Here is a 12578-nt window from a genome sequence, read left to right on the forward strand (position 1 = left end):
TTCTGAAGTGGAGTTTTTAACAGTGTGCGGGTTGAAAGGAGAAAGCTAGCGTTTCAAACATCATCGAGCAGGACTCTCAGCATCTCCTCCAGACAATGGGCAAAGCACGCTACCTGTGAGCGCAATAATTTACCGTCGGATAACACAGAGTTTGGCTCGGGGACGAGGAACGAAGCTTTAAGGAGGTAAGACGGAGCTGCTGGTCGTTTGGAGATGCTATTAAGAACAGCTGTGCGGGCTTTGTGGCTGCCGCCACCGGTGGTTTAGCTAGCAGTGTAGCTCGGTTTTTTAGAAGAAGGAGCTTTTTCTGCATTTATAAACTGCTGGAAAACGTCTCTGCGTCGCAATACACGACGGTTAGCCTAAAAAAAATAGCTGCTTCACACAGAGCTACGAAGGTTACACCGTTTTAACCCTTTATAGGACACTCGGTGAAATCCTTTAAAAATCCACATTTCAAGGTAATAGTGTTATTGGAATCCAGGATAAGACCTTATTACCTTTGTAACATTTTGATGGCAAAAATGAATGTCAGTGTAATAACAAGAAACGCCTACCTGCCCGAATATATTAAGAAAAATAACAAAAATAAGTGCGCCTATAAGAAATTCATGAAAAACACTAAGAAACACATTTTTTTTGGTACAACATAACCTTAGAGGCATTAATGCTGATACTGGCACTTAGAGTTTTTTAGTTTATAAACCTAAATATATTTTTTAACTAGGGTTATTAACTTTTTAACTTTACTTTTGAACTTTTTAATTAGCCTTTTACCTTTTTTAACTTTTCAATTAGCTTTTTACCTTTTTAATTAGATTTTTACCTTTTTTCCTTGACTTTTTAATCCAAATGTTCCCTATTTCTCTTGACTTTTTAACTTCTTACCTTTTTTTCTTGACTTATTAACTTTTTACCTTTTTTTTTTTTTAACTTAATTTCCAGTAGGTAATATATCATTTAAGGGCTAATCTAATTGGTCAAAAGCCCAAATAAGATGTACAGTCATGTAGCAGTCTCTTTGCTGAAGGGCTGGATATAGATCTTGTGCTTCTAGACCTTTACTGAGGGATAGAGGGGACTCCATTTGTAAGGGCTATGCAAGTGATCAGAAATACTAACTTGGCTTATAAAGGATTACCAGTAAGTGAAAGCGGGTAAACTATCTTCACCATCCTCCTGTATTGAAATCTACCCACTGTCCCTTAAAGAAGCTTAACTGCTGTAAACTGGCTGCAGTGAGCAAACTTTAAAGGATTAAGCCAAGATAATTTTAACACATTTCCCGTGTGGTTAATCTCTGCTTTTGCTCGTTTTTTTATTTTCAGCCTGGTACAGGAGATGGATGCCTCACTGATTATAAGTATTTCTTTGTAACTCTACTTTAGTTGTTCTTTGTAAATCAAACCAAGTTAAATAAAAGACCAGTCTTCTCCTTGACTAGAGGTCAGATCATTTTTTGACCTAAAGATTAGGGCTGGGTATTTTTGCCAAAGTGCTGAATCGATTCCGTTTTGATTCATACAGTTCTAAATTGATTAATTTCAATTCAATCTGTTTTTACAATGTGTTTCAAAATACTCATGTAATTAATTTTTTCCTGCAATATTAAACACAAAGTGCAAACTTGTAAACCAGACAGTTTAAACTTGAGATGTGAACAAAACGGTCTCAAAAGTGCAAGCTTGTTTGTGAAAAGTGAAAAAGTGAAGCCTCACATGAGCGAGCAGACGTGACACAGCAGACATGCATGAGCTGCATTATCTGCACAAACCGTATGTGCAGCATTATCTGTAACAACTACAGGGTGTTTGCTGGTCAGCCCCCATTTGTTAATGTTGTCAGTCAACTTATAGGCTATATTTGCAGCTGTCTGGCTTGAAGTCATCTTGGTGGATTGTAGCTGCAAGGTGCCACTCATTATCAATGTAGTGGGAAGTCGCCTTAATGTCAAATATCCAGCACATTATCTGAAGCTGTTTTAACTCCAAAATGGTTCCAGACATCAGGCTTCAGTTGGGACAGCTTGCTGAGCCGAGTGTTACTTGAATCGGCATTTGCACATGCCTGCTCATTTGAATGTGAACGTCACGTGTCACTATAAAACTAATCAATCTCATTCCCTACACATCGATTTTGCAAAAATCTAAAGCAATTGATCCAAAATGGATTAAATCGATTTTTTTACCCAGCCCTAATAAAGAACCAGTTTTTCCATCACAAAAAGAAATGAATTTTGTTTCCAATACAAGGAAAAACTATTCACGGGGATATTCTATTTAGTAGAATTAGTGCTTTCCCTATAAATTAAATTTAATGCTTTTGTTTTTTATTTAACACAGGCACATCAATAAAAGCAATTGCAAGTCAGATTAAGGCATTTATTATCTAAAACCGAGCATCAGAACAGGAAGGGAAGTGGGTTTAAGTGACCTATTATGTCTTGGTTGTTGATGACAAACTGCTGATTTAGAGGGATTTTCGTGCTTAGTTTAATAAATTAGGTGCAAACCTTCATTCAGATCTAACCTAAACTCAATATGTAAATATGTTTTTTGATGTCCTTGCAGATTTTATCCACAATTCCCAGTTGTACAAATCCTAATTCCTTCTGCACAGGTACACTAGTTGCATATATGCATGCATGTAGGGAGAGCAGAGTGAAGTCAGTGTAGATGTTTGAATGGTTTGAGCTGATTATTGAAGCTGTTGGGTGGTATGAAGTGGACTGCCACAAGCCTTAACAAGAAATGGAGGTGAATGCATAGAGAAATGTAAAATCTTTATTATACTGTTGCACATATTTGTTTAATACATTTAGCCAAAGCTAATTTGAGTAATTATTTAAAAAAAAGTCAGTTCCCCTGTGTCTGCTAGGCTGCACTCCCAAGTATTTCAAAAATCTATAAAGTCTGTGAAAGATTTGACTTTGTGTCGCCATCTAAAGTGAACAATGAGAGCCGGTAGCTCAAATGTTATCTGTACCTGTGAGTCTTTCTCCTCTGAATGCTGCTTTACGAGGTAGAGATCATGTTCTGTAGAGTTCAAGTCAGCAGCTTTACCAGACTTTACTACCCAACTAAAACATAAAAACCTGAAAATGCCTACAAAACGGACAACGAAGAGCAGATTGATCCAAGAAGAACTCAAGACTAACTTGTCTTAACAGAACAGAAAAATATCGCCTTTGAGATAAAGTTCAGGAGCACAAACAACGCTGAGCAGTAGGGCTTATCTTGACTTGTTGAACATATTCTCTGGTGTGATAAAACAGCATAGTGGCAGTGGGATAAAGCGGCGGTAGTATGACTGTCAGGTCTAAGCACCTAAGACATCATACATACATACATACAGGGAAAGAAAGAAGGCACAGAGACAATTAATTTAGTTTCTTGCAAGGAGAATAGGAAGGAGACTGAGGAGTTTACAATCTCCACCCCACTATGCAGTCTTCAGCTTTCTCCTTGCTATTTATTGAAGAAAAGTTGATATCCCTAATTACACCAGCTGAGGTTTAACTAAAGGGAAAGGGAAACAAAAGGATCTTACTTTAAACCTCCGCACATATGTTAAAACAAAGCATGTGGTTTTTTACAATTGAATTGTTCCAAGAACACATGTTTAGAAGAAACATGTGATAGAGGCTGTTCAGGTCTCTTTTACAACCCAGCATGTGATAGACGATGTTCAGGCCTCCTTCACAACCCGTCAGTTGCAATACCTTTATCTGGAACTATCTTAAGCAAGAGTTAATAAAAGATAAATCACACATTATACATCATAATAGTTCATTAGAACACAACCCATGAAACACAAACGGAGTATAAATAAAATATTTCTGCTGCTTGTGCTTCAGGACCACAATGACGTTATATATTTGATAAAGCCATAAATTATGTGGTAGTGGAAACACAGATGAGCTCAGCTAAAGCTTTATTTAGGCTAAATTTTGGCTTGGTTAGAAGAGTTAGTTTTATATTTAAAATCTGTAGTCATTTAGTTTGTTTTGCATATAAAAGTGTTGCAGGTTTGCAATTTGTCATTAAAAAAGTGAATGGGAGTCGATCACAGCTATTCAAGCCATGACTGCAGGAGAAAAGATCAGCTGCAGGATAATCTGCTGTTGGTAGTAGTTTGAATTCTGGCCAAGAATGTCATTTTTTTTTGTCTTCATCATGCAGTAATTAGTTTAGACATGCACAGAAGTATTGCTTCATGGGACTAGCGTGCTTTGGATTGCTTCTTCAACAGCACTTCATGAAAACTGTTTTTAGAAGTGGAGGAGCATAACTGCAACAATGCAAAAACAAGTGTCTGATTTACATAGGAACATTTCAGATGAATATTTGTGGCCTCCGTCCATTTGCACTTGTTTTAAATTTATTCAAGGGAACCTTTCACGTTAATAAATAAAACAGATCCTAACACCTGTTTACTCAAATCTTTTTGTGCTGACTTATATTATAAGCATTATATTTGTGTTATACCCATTCTTTTCAGTTCTGTTTGCTTAAATAAAAGTTTTTTTGTAACGTACCAGTAGTGGCTGAACCGTTCAGTTAAAGATGACACAGATTAGATCTGAAAGTCTTTTTTTTTTCTGGTACAAAAACAACAGGGGATGTAATCAGCTGCAGGTCGATCCATTGTTGCAGCTGTCGGGTTTGGCAGTTTTCAAACACGTTCTGTGACAAATGCAGTAATTTAGGTAACATGGGTGAGTCTACATCTTTCAGTGGAAACATCTGAGGCTGTATCCTGCAGTAGTTCCTGTCTATCAGCATAGCTGTGCAGCAGTTTGTCAGAGTGCACACAGATCAGTCAGTGAATTATTGTGCCTTATTGTTCCCCTGATTGAATTATCCGATTTTTATGTGCATGTGCTGCATTTTAACACAGCCACTGTCCTGCATCCTTTCTTCCCCACCCCCTTTCTATGAAGACTTCTCAAATAATCATTTGTGTTCAGCATGTGTCTGCCTGCAGAGCAGGTTACATCATCAGCTGCAGTAAAGTTACATCACACATAAGGCTTCTGTATCATTTAATGTTGCAGCAATAAGACAAAGGCCTGCAGGGCACAGCTGGCAATTTAAAGACATGAAAAACATTCTGAGTAGTGAGAATTGATTTAGCTGCTCAGTAGAGGAGCTGGTTTTGTTAGGTTGTGTTGTTAAAAGGAACCACACAGATCTGAGAAAGTTTGTTCTATTTACTGTGGTCAGACGCTTCCTTTGATTAAAAAAATAAAATGAAATAAAAGTAATCTCGACCCGGCTAACCCCAAATTGGTTTGTCCTACACTGGTGACTTTAAAAGGATACGGTATGTGATGCAACAACTTTTGTACAGATAAATCTCATGTTTTAGAACAAAAGATCGCAAGTTTTTTATGATTTAAAGCTGCTGCAAAAGATGTCGCTGAACATGCAACAACTTTGAACATTTTGGGAAGCTTAAAGCACCATGTTTTATATTTCAGCTTATGATGCATTATTTTTGTCAAGGATATCGTAATAATGGCGTTGAATGAAGAGGTAGAAAGTAATCAGTTTACTCCATGGTAAGCTGTAATTTTTTTTTTTTTCAAAACTACACTTTAGTCCCCCATGACAACAAAGGTCCTCGTGGAAACACGCTGTTATGGCGCATTAAGGAGAGCAGACGACTTTTATATATGCTAGTTTTGCCGAACATATTAACATTTTAACTCTGAAAGTTTTAGATCGTTGTGGAATAATAATTAAAGTAGTTTATTTTAACTCTATAGTTCTATTTCTTTTTCTTGGTCTTGAATCACATTTTGGTAGCCTGATACACCAGAATAAATGTGTAATTTAGTCTGGCCCCAATCTAATCCTTCAAAAACGGATTCCAAAGCTGAGTCAAATGAGGACTATTCAATAGTTGTTGCCATCTTCCTTGTTGTGCTTTCTCCAGCGTCGTGCAGCTTTGTCGTCATGCCCTCAAAACCCCGCCCACTTTGCATCCTAAAATTCAAAACACATCTCTGCGATGTGATTGGCCCGCCAGTTCTAGGGCCTGGGGCATTGATCGAGACTAGACCACTCGCAGGCAAAAATGATTTTGGCCGCTGGCGGGTGTTTTGGTGATTATGATAATTTGAGTTGGACTATAGTTACTTTGCATATCATGTGTATGTCCATGTTCAGCTTTTCTTTTAAATATCTGATATTTGCCAATAGATCAGATATGTTTTATTTTTTAAAGCCCCCATTATCGATATTATCGGCCTTAAAAAATCCAATATCAGTCTCAAATATCTTCAACTTTGTGCTTTAAATTTACAAAGTATTTCTTATTTGTTACTTAGATTCAATCCTAAATGTGTATAGGGAATCCTGCTTTTAATTTCCCACCAGTGGTAACATTCGGTCATAGTTTCTTTGTATTATTGTTCCTCACACTTTAATATGAAATCTATTTCAGAGTTAATGTACGAACCACTGAGTTTAAACCAGAGATTAAACATTGCATCAAGTCAATGAATTCTAAACAGTTAGTTTTCCGCCTGACAGTTTATATTAGCTGCAGGGATGGAGTAAACATAGAAGCTGTGGAAAGAAGCAGCTGATATAGCTTCACTCTTTGGGGAAGTGATGGCCTAGTAGCTAGAGCAGTGCGCTTGTGGTCTTAGAAGGTTGCAAGTACCCGGTTCGATCCTCACAGACAGCCACTCTGGGTCCCTGAGCAAGTCCCTTTAGCCCACACTGCTCCCTGGAAGCCACAAAAGGGGAGGGGTTTAATGGAGAGAGTGAATTTCCCCATTGTGGGACAATAAATGGATTTGAATCTGTCTGAAATTTCTAATCTGGAAAGATCTGACTAGAGGGGAAAATAAAACAAACCCTAAAGCTTTTCTTAACTTTTGCATGATGCAGAATCGCGTTTGAATTTTTAAGAGGGGAAAAAGGTTGATATATCGAGAGTAACATCCGTTTCAACCAATGTCATTTTTAAACATATCGCTTTTAGCTCGATTAGTAGAACTTGGCTGATGTTAACAAATATTATTTCCGTTAAGTTGCTGTTTTTGTTTGAGAAGGAAAGGGTGATCGGCCATGTTTGTTCTGTTATGTGACAGTAGCAAAGGATTCTGGGTGTTTAACTGAAGCAGAGAAGCGCTGTCAGCAATGTTAGGTTTTTCATGGTGTTGTTTAGATTGGTGCATCCCTATCAAAGGATTATGTTACGGGAAAAAAAATGCTAATATAGCAAAATGTGCAGGAAAAAGACTCCCCAGGATGCTTTGTACATCGAGGTGTAAATTTGTTTGAAACAGAGGAAACGATGTGATAGTTGACATATTTACTACTAATGCTGTTTTAAATCTCATTCTAAATGTAATTTTCTCTTTTTCTTTTGTTTCCTAAAGCTGCAGCTCTTCTGCTGTGAGGACAAACCACCACTCCGCTCCAAAGCCACACCAGAGGTCAGCCCATGTCTCACTACTCCTCACACTCTTGTTTGTTTTCTTGCTGCTATGTGTTGAACTGCATCATCTGTTGCTACGTGTTGCCTATTTGCATGGATATGTACACAGAGCCGTTCTGCTTACACATCAACAGCACTTCATGAAAACTGGGCCCTTAGTCTGTAAGAGAGACAGATGGAGAAATAAGAGACTGCGAATTTAGAAAACAGACTTCCTGTTTTGGGAGCACGCACAAGGAGCGAAGACAGATCTCTTTTTTTAGCATGTGTGTGTAGACAAGACTGTGGATCTGGCCTACAGTCAGCAGCAGCAAAGCTTTTTTTTTTTTAAAGTTTCAGTTCATCTGCGGTTACTTGGTTCCTGCCCGGCAAACTGCAGCAGTCAGTTTTTTTTGTTTCTAGTTTTACATGACCTTTTTTACACAGCTAGCAGCTTTGCATTCTCCTCTGACTATATTATTGTTTACGATATCTGCAGCAGGGTCAGTCCAGGCCTCTTTGCAAACAATGTTCTGATGCAGCAGGCACACATCAGTTTCTTACAGTTATCTACATTTAATTATTTAGTCTTTTGACCTTTAATCGCTTTCTGGGCTGCAGTCTTGGATTTCCTGTTGGCAGCTCACATACAAACACACGTTCACACATGTGCTCCACCTAGTTAAGACGGAAAGAAATAACCTAGCGTTAAGCACAGCGAGTTAACGGATTTATAAAGGTCATTGTAGAGGACCAGCATAAATAGCCGATTACTGCTATAGCAGCCCAACTTTTAGCTCATAACTTCAATATTACCTTTGGATAGAGCAATAGCCAACTAATACACATAAGATTCGGTAAGTTTGCTCTGCATCCGCTGACTTTCTATTTTACAAACTATTTGTGGCACGTTTTCTTTTTTCTCCTGTGCTCTACTGAGCTCAAGATGTTGGCTGAAAGAAACTAAGTTTGCATTCAAATCTAATGTAGGAACCAACATAATTTTCATATTAGTTTGTCATACATCAGTGGTACCGATTTGACTAAATCGAACTAAAATGAGTCTCATTGCTTATAAGCAGAGCTAAAACAACTGAAATACTGGTCACTTTTCTGAAAACGGCTCCTCTTACATAAAATAGAACTTTGCAGGAAACGCAAATTAAAGTCCTGTGGGGAAGGAGCCCACAGAGATGAATGATTTAATTCTTTTGAGATAAGTTTCTCTAAGTGTAGACTATTGAAATATGATTGTATTTAGGTCCAAATGTACATTTTGGCTATGTAAAGACTTCCTGGCAACATAATCTATTTCATTTGTTGATGGAGCAGTGATAGGAATGTGAGTGGAATCTATACAGCCAATTATGCCTGGAAGCCCTAAAATATATTATTGCACACAGAATTAGGGCTGGGTTTTTACCCTTTACGACGATAACTGGTGCAAATTTATGTCTGTAAATTCGTTAAATAATTCTACCATTTCCCTGTGTGCACTGGTGGCTGTTATTCCCTTACCCTTTAAGGTACGTTCACACTGCAGCCTGAAGTGTCCCAAATCCGATTTTTAAATTTTTTTTTTTGGCCCCCTGGATCTGATCTTTTCATGACAGTCTGAACAACACAGATCCGATTTTTTTTCTCCAATGCGAACCAGGCCACTCGGCTATGTGTTCCTGAATCCGATACGAATCAGATCTTTTCAAATGCGACCTGTGCCTGAACAGCCGACCTGAAAGTCATTAATACCCGAAAGTGGTCACTCTTCTGCTTCTTGCTACGCAGAAATAGCAAGAAAAACAGCAACAATGCTAGACGATAAGAGGAGAGTTGTATTTATGTTTAACCATCTTGGAAAGATTGAGTTTTTAAGGTTGGGAAAGATCGCTAGATGTTCTCCAGCACTACAATCCATGTTTACTGCTTGTGACGTCATTGCGTCCTCTACTGTACATGTGGGACACTTAGGTCGTATGAATGCAGTTCACACAGGAGATTGCATACAAGTCGCATACTTATGTAAATGTGTACAGCAACGCAAAAAAAAATAAAAAAAATATTAGATTTCACAAATAAATCAGAATAAAGCATCAAGACGTAACCAAAGCGCTGCAGTAAGTGAGGAATCGCGTAACTCCACCAATCCAGTCAGAAGCGTAAACGAAGAATGCCAAATGAGCCCATTAAAGAATCGTCAAACACAGGTGTAAACAAATTTAAGTCAGTTAATCCTGTGGAGCTGAGCGAGAACAGAGATGAAGCTGAGCGCACAGAAGTGGAGAGCGCGTTGTCAGTGTCGAGCGCGCGGCAGACATGGTTTGAGTGAAGGTGTGCGAGTTTAAAGGATGCACATTGTTCTCACTGGATGCCTAGCTCGGTGGCACCAAAATTACACCATAGATGTTGAGCAAAATAACACAAAATGCAAAGCTTGCGTGAAAACTGTCAGGACTACCCAAAGTAACACATCCAACCTCCACCACTTACAGCACAACCACACTGTTGAGTTTAAAGATGTGCAAAAGGCTCCATTACCTTAGTGCAAAAATGTGTGCAAGAGAGGAAACATTTTTCTCCTGTTAAATGAGACTTTGTTGAATGTTTAAACTTGAATGGGCACAATGCTTTAATATTTAATTGGAAGTAATATGTAATGTGATTTATTCATTAAATAAATTATAAATAGATCAGTTGCATTTCCTGCACATGTCTTTTTTTTCTGATAGAGGAGCTGGAGCATTTATCGTGCATTTATCATTATCGAGGTTAAGATGCCTAATTTGTTGTGATATTGGTTTGAGGTCACATCGCCCAGCCCTACTCAGAAGGCAGGATTTCCCTCAGATGTGGAGCTGTTATAGCTGTTGAGGTCAAGGCGACAGCATGTTAAAGCCTTTAGATTTACATATATATTTATCGGTGTGTGTATAGGCAAATAATCATGTATTTATTGATTTGTTGTGTATAAAACAGTCATAAATTACCCAGGACTATTACAGACACACCTATTTTCACACATGCACACCCACCACACCCTCGCTCATGGCTCTGAATTGGCCGCAGTGATTACTTTTTTCAGGATGATGGAAAATACCAGTGTCTGGTAGCTCAGTGTGGTATTTCTTTAGCGTGATGATGAGCACACAGGCATTATTGCAAGAGCTCTTAAAGCCAATGGAAAACCACCAACTCCCTGTGGTTTATCTGTTTGTTTTCTCTTTATTTTTGGTCATTATTCATACCCTAGGTCTGGAAGCACACAGACTGCTTGGACACGTTCTGGCATTCGCTCCCTTAGCACAAGAAGCTTCATTTAAAGGCTGGCCTACATAATGCAGACTGTCCGATTTGACTGCTCTCTTTGTAAATAGGTCAGCTCAGACAGACAAGTAGTCTGATTTGAGGAGATTCAAGGCTGCAGGCTGTGAGAATGTGTGTCTCTGAGTCTTATATAGTTTCCTTGAAGACTGATTTCTTTTGCTAGTAGCATTATTCCCTAAAGCAGAATCATGCATGTAGGATTTAGTTACAAAAGTCTGCCTCTTTGGATCATCTAAGCATAATAATGTTCTTTTTTCTGTTCATGATTGTCCTTTAGGGGAAAAAAAAAAAAAAACAGAATTTTTGGGATCACCAATTTGTAGTTTAGTAAACAAAACATTAGCAAATGATCGTATTATGTTTTCTGCAGGGGTAATTGCCCTGCAAGCACTCACTTAGGGTGATGTGTCAAGCCTTATTAGGCAATCATGGCCGTCTCCGCGTTTGTTTTTGTCTGATAACGTGTGTGAATCTGTGGTGGAATCTCAGTAAGGGATAAAAACAGGATTTAAAGGCTTTACATAAAGAGGATCTACCTGTTTTTCTTATCATAGTTACTGTGAGAGAAGGATTTGTGGTCTAAGAGCTGCAGATCTCAGATTTTGTGTCAGACTCCAGTAATAATGGCTGCTACTTAAATGATTGGAGGTGATATACTGATGATTCATTTTATGGGTGACATTTTTGTATCCAAAACATGTAATTTAAAAAATGACTACAATGGACAAATTAAAGAATTTGAAGATATCAAATGACCGACACCTTTTTAGAGTATTTTTCTTTTGCTTCAGTTACAGATAAAGAGAGAGGTGGCAACTGCATACTAGCCATTAGAAAGGGAGACTTCCTTCTTGTTTCTAATGTCTCCAAATCTGTGTTACATCATACATAGAGTCACTAATAAAAGCCTAAAAAAATCAGTGTTTTAACTTTCCATGCATGCTGCATCAACATTGAACAGAAAAAAAAATCTGCATTTAACATGGAGACTAGTTTCTCTTCTTCCTGCTCTTGAGCTTTACCTTTACACACGTTCCTTACAACGGGCAGGTTTGGGTTTGTGGTTAGCATTTCTCTGAAGCGATACATCTATGACAGATCTAAAGGTGTGTGGTTTGGTAGCTGAACGATGAGCTATGTGATGAACTCGGCTCACCCTCATGGCTGCAGATGGTCACAAAGCTGCCTCGTGAGATAATCTTAAGGGTTTTTTTTTTATTTTTAGCCTATGACGTTGTGTTGCCCCCTCCTTTTTTGGTCCGTGGCACTACTCAAAACAATATTGTTTAGTTCCAGAAAAGGACTGGAAAAAACGAGCCTGTAATCCCGGCTGCACTGATGAGCTTTCACATGCAAAGCAGGACGTCTTCACACTGCTGGTGTGGAGCTGTGAGGAAAAGCAGGAAAGACTAAAACCTTTGATTGGTAACTCAATATTATCAAATACTGCTGTCATGTCACTTCCTTCATCATCTCTGTTTTTAAAGAGAAATCTCTTCCTGCTCCGTCAGTCCCTCTGATCTACAACGGCTGCTCTGAGCGCCTCGCCTCACACAGCAGGACAATACCACAGTTATGTAACGCAAAAATAGACATAAAAAGAGTCACAAAGGGACATAAAGTAGGAAGGAAGAGAAGTTAAGACAGAGTATAGAGGAAAGGATAGTGGCTAACCGCAAAAGCCTCTGGGTTTGATCTCAACAGCTGCTTAATAACCACACCTTCTGCTTATTTACTCCTACCTCCACTGACTGAGGAATGCACCCTCTTGAAAGAAGATCACCTGTGCATCATAGTGCTACATAAGCTGCATTTCAAGCTGA

The 12578-nt window shown here is 38.5% G+C and overlaps 1 protein-coding gene across 3 annotated transcripts in view; it reads left to right on the top strand.

The window, feature by feature from the left end:
• Window positions 1–12578, top strand: part of phtf2 (putative homeodomain transcription factor 2) — a 39417-nt gene continuing 26839 nt past the window's right edge. For 2 of the 3 annotated variants that reach the window (XM_015390342.1, XM_015390343.1), the window contains exons 1-2: window positions 2–185; window positions 7397–7453. The gene's annotated coding sequence lies outside the window, so the exon portion shown is untranslated. Of the gene's footprint in view, window positions 186–7396; window positions 7454–12578 lie in introns of all 3 variants that reach the window. The other variant, XM_015390344.1, reaches the window with a different exon arrangement.

The sequence above is a fragment of the Cyprinodon variegatus genome, unplaced genomic scaffold (genome assembly GCF_000732505.1).
Source record: "Cyprinodon variegatus isolate N-32 unplaced genomic scaffold, C_variegatus-1.0 Scaffold493, whole genome shotgun sequence".
NCBI classification, from domain to species: domain Eukaryota; kingdom Metazoa; phylum Chordata; class Actinopteri; order Cyprinodontiformes; family Cyprinodontidae; genus Cyprinodon; species Cyprinodon variegatus.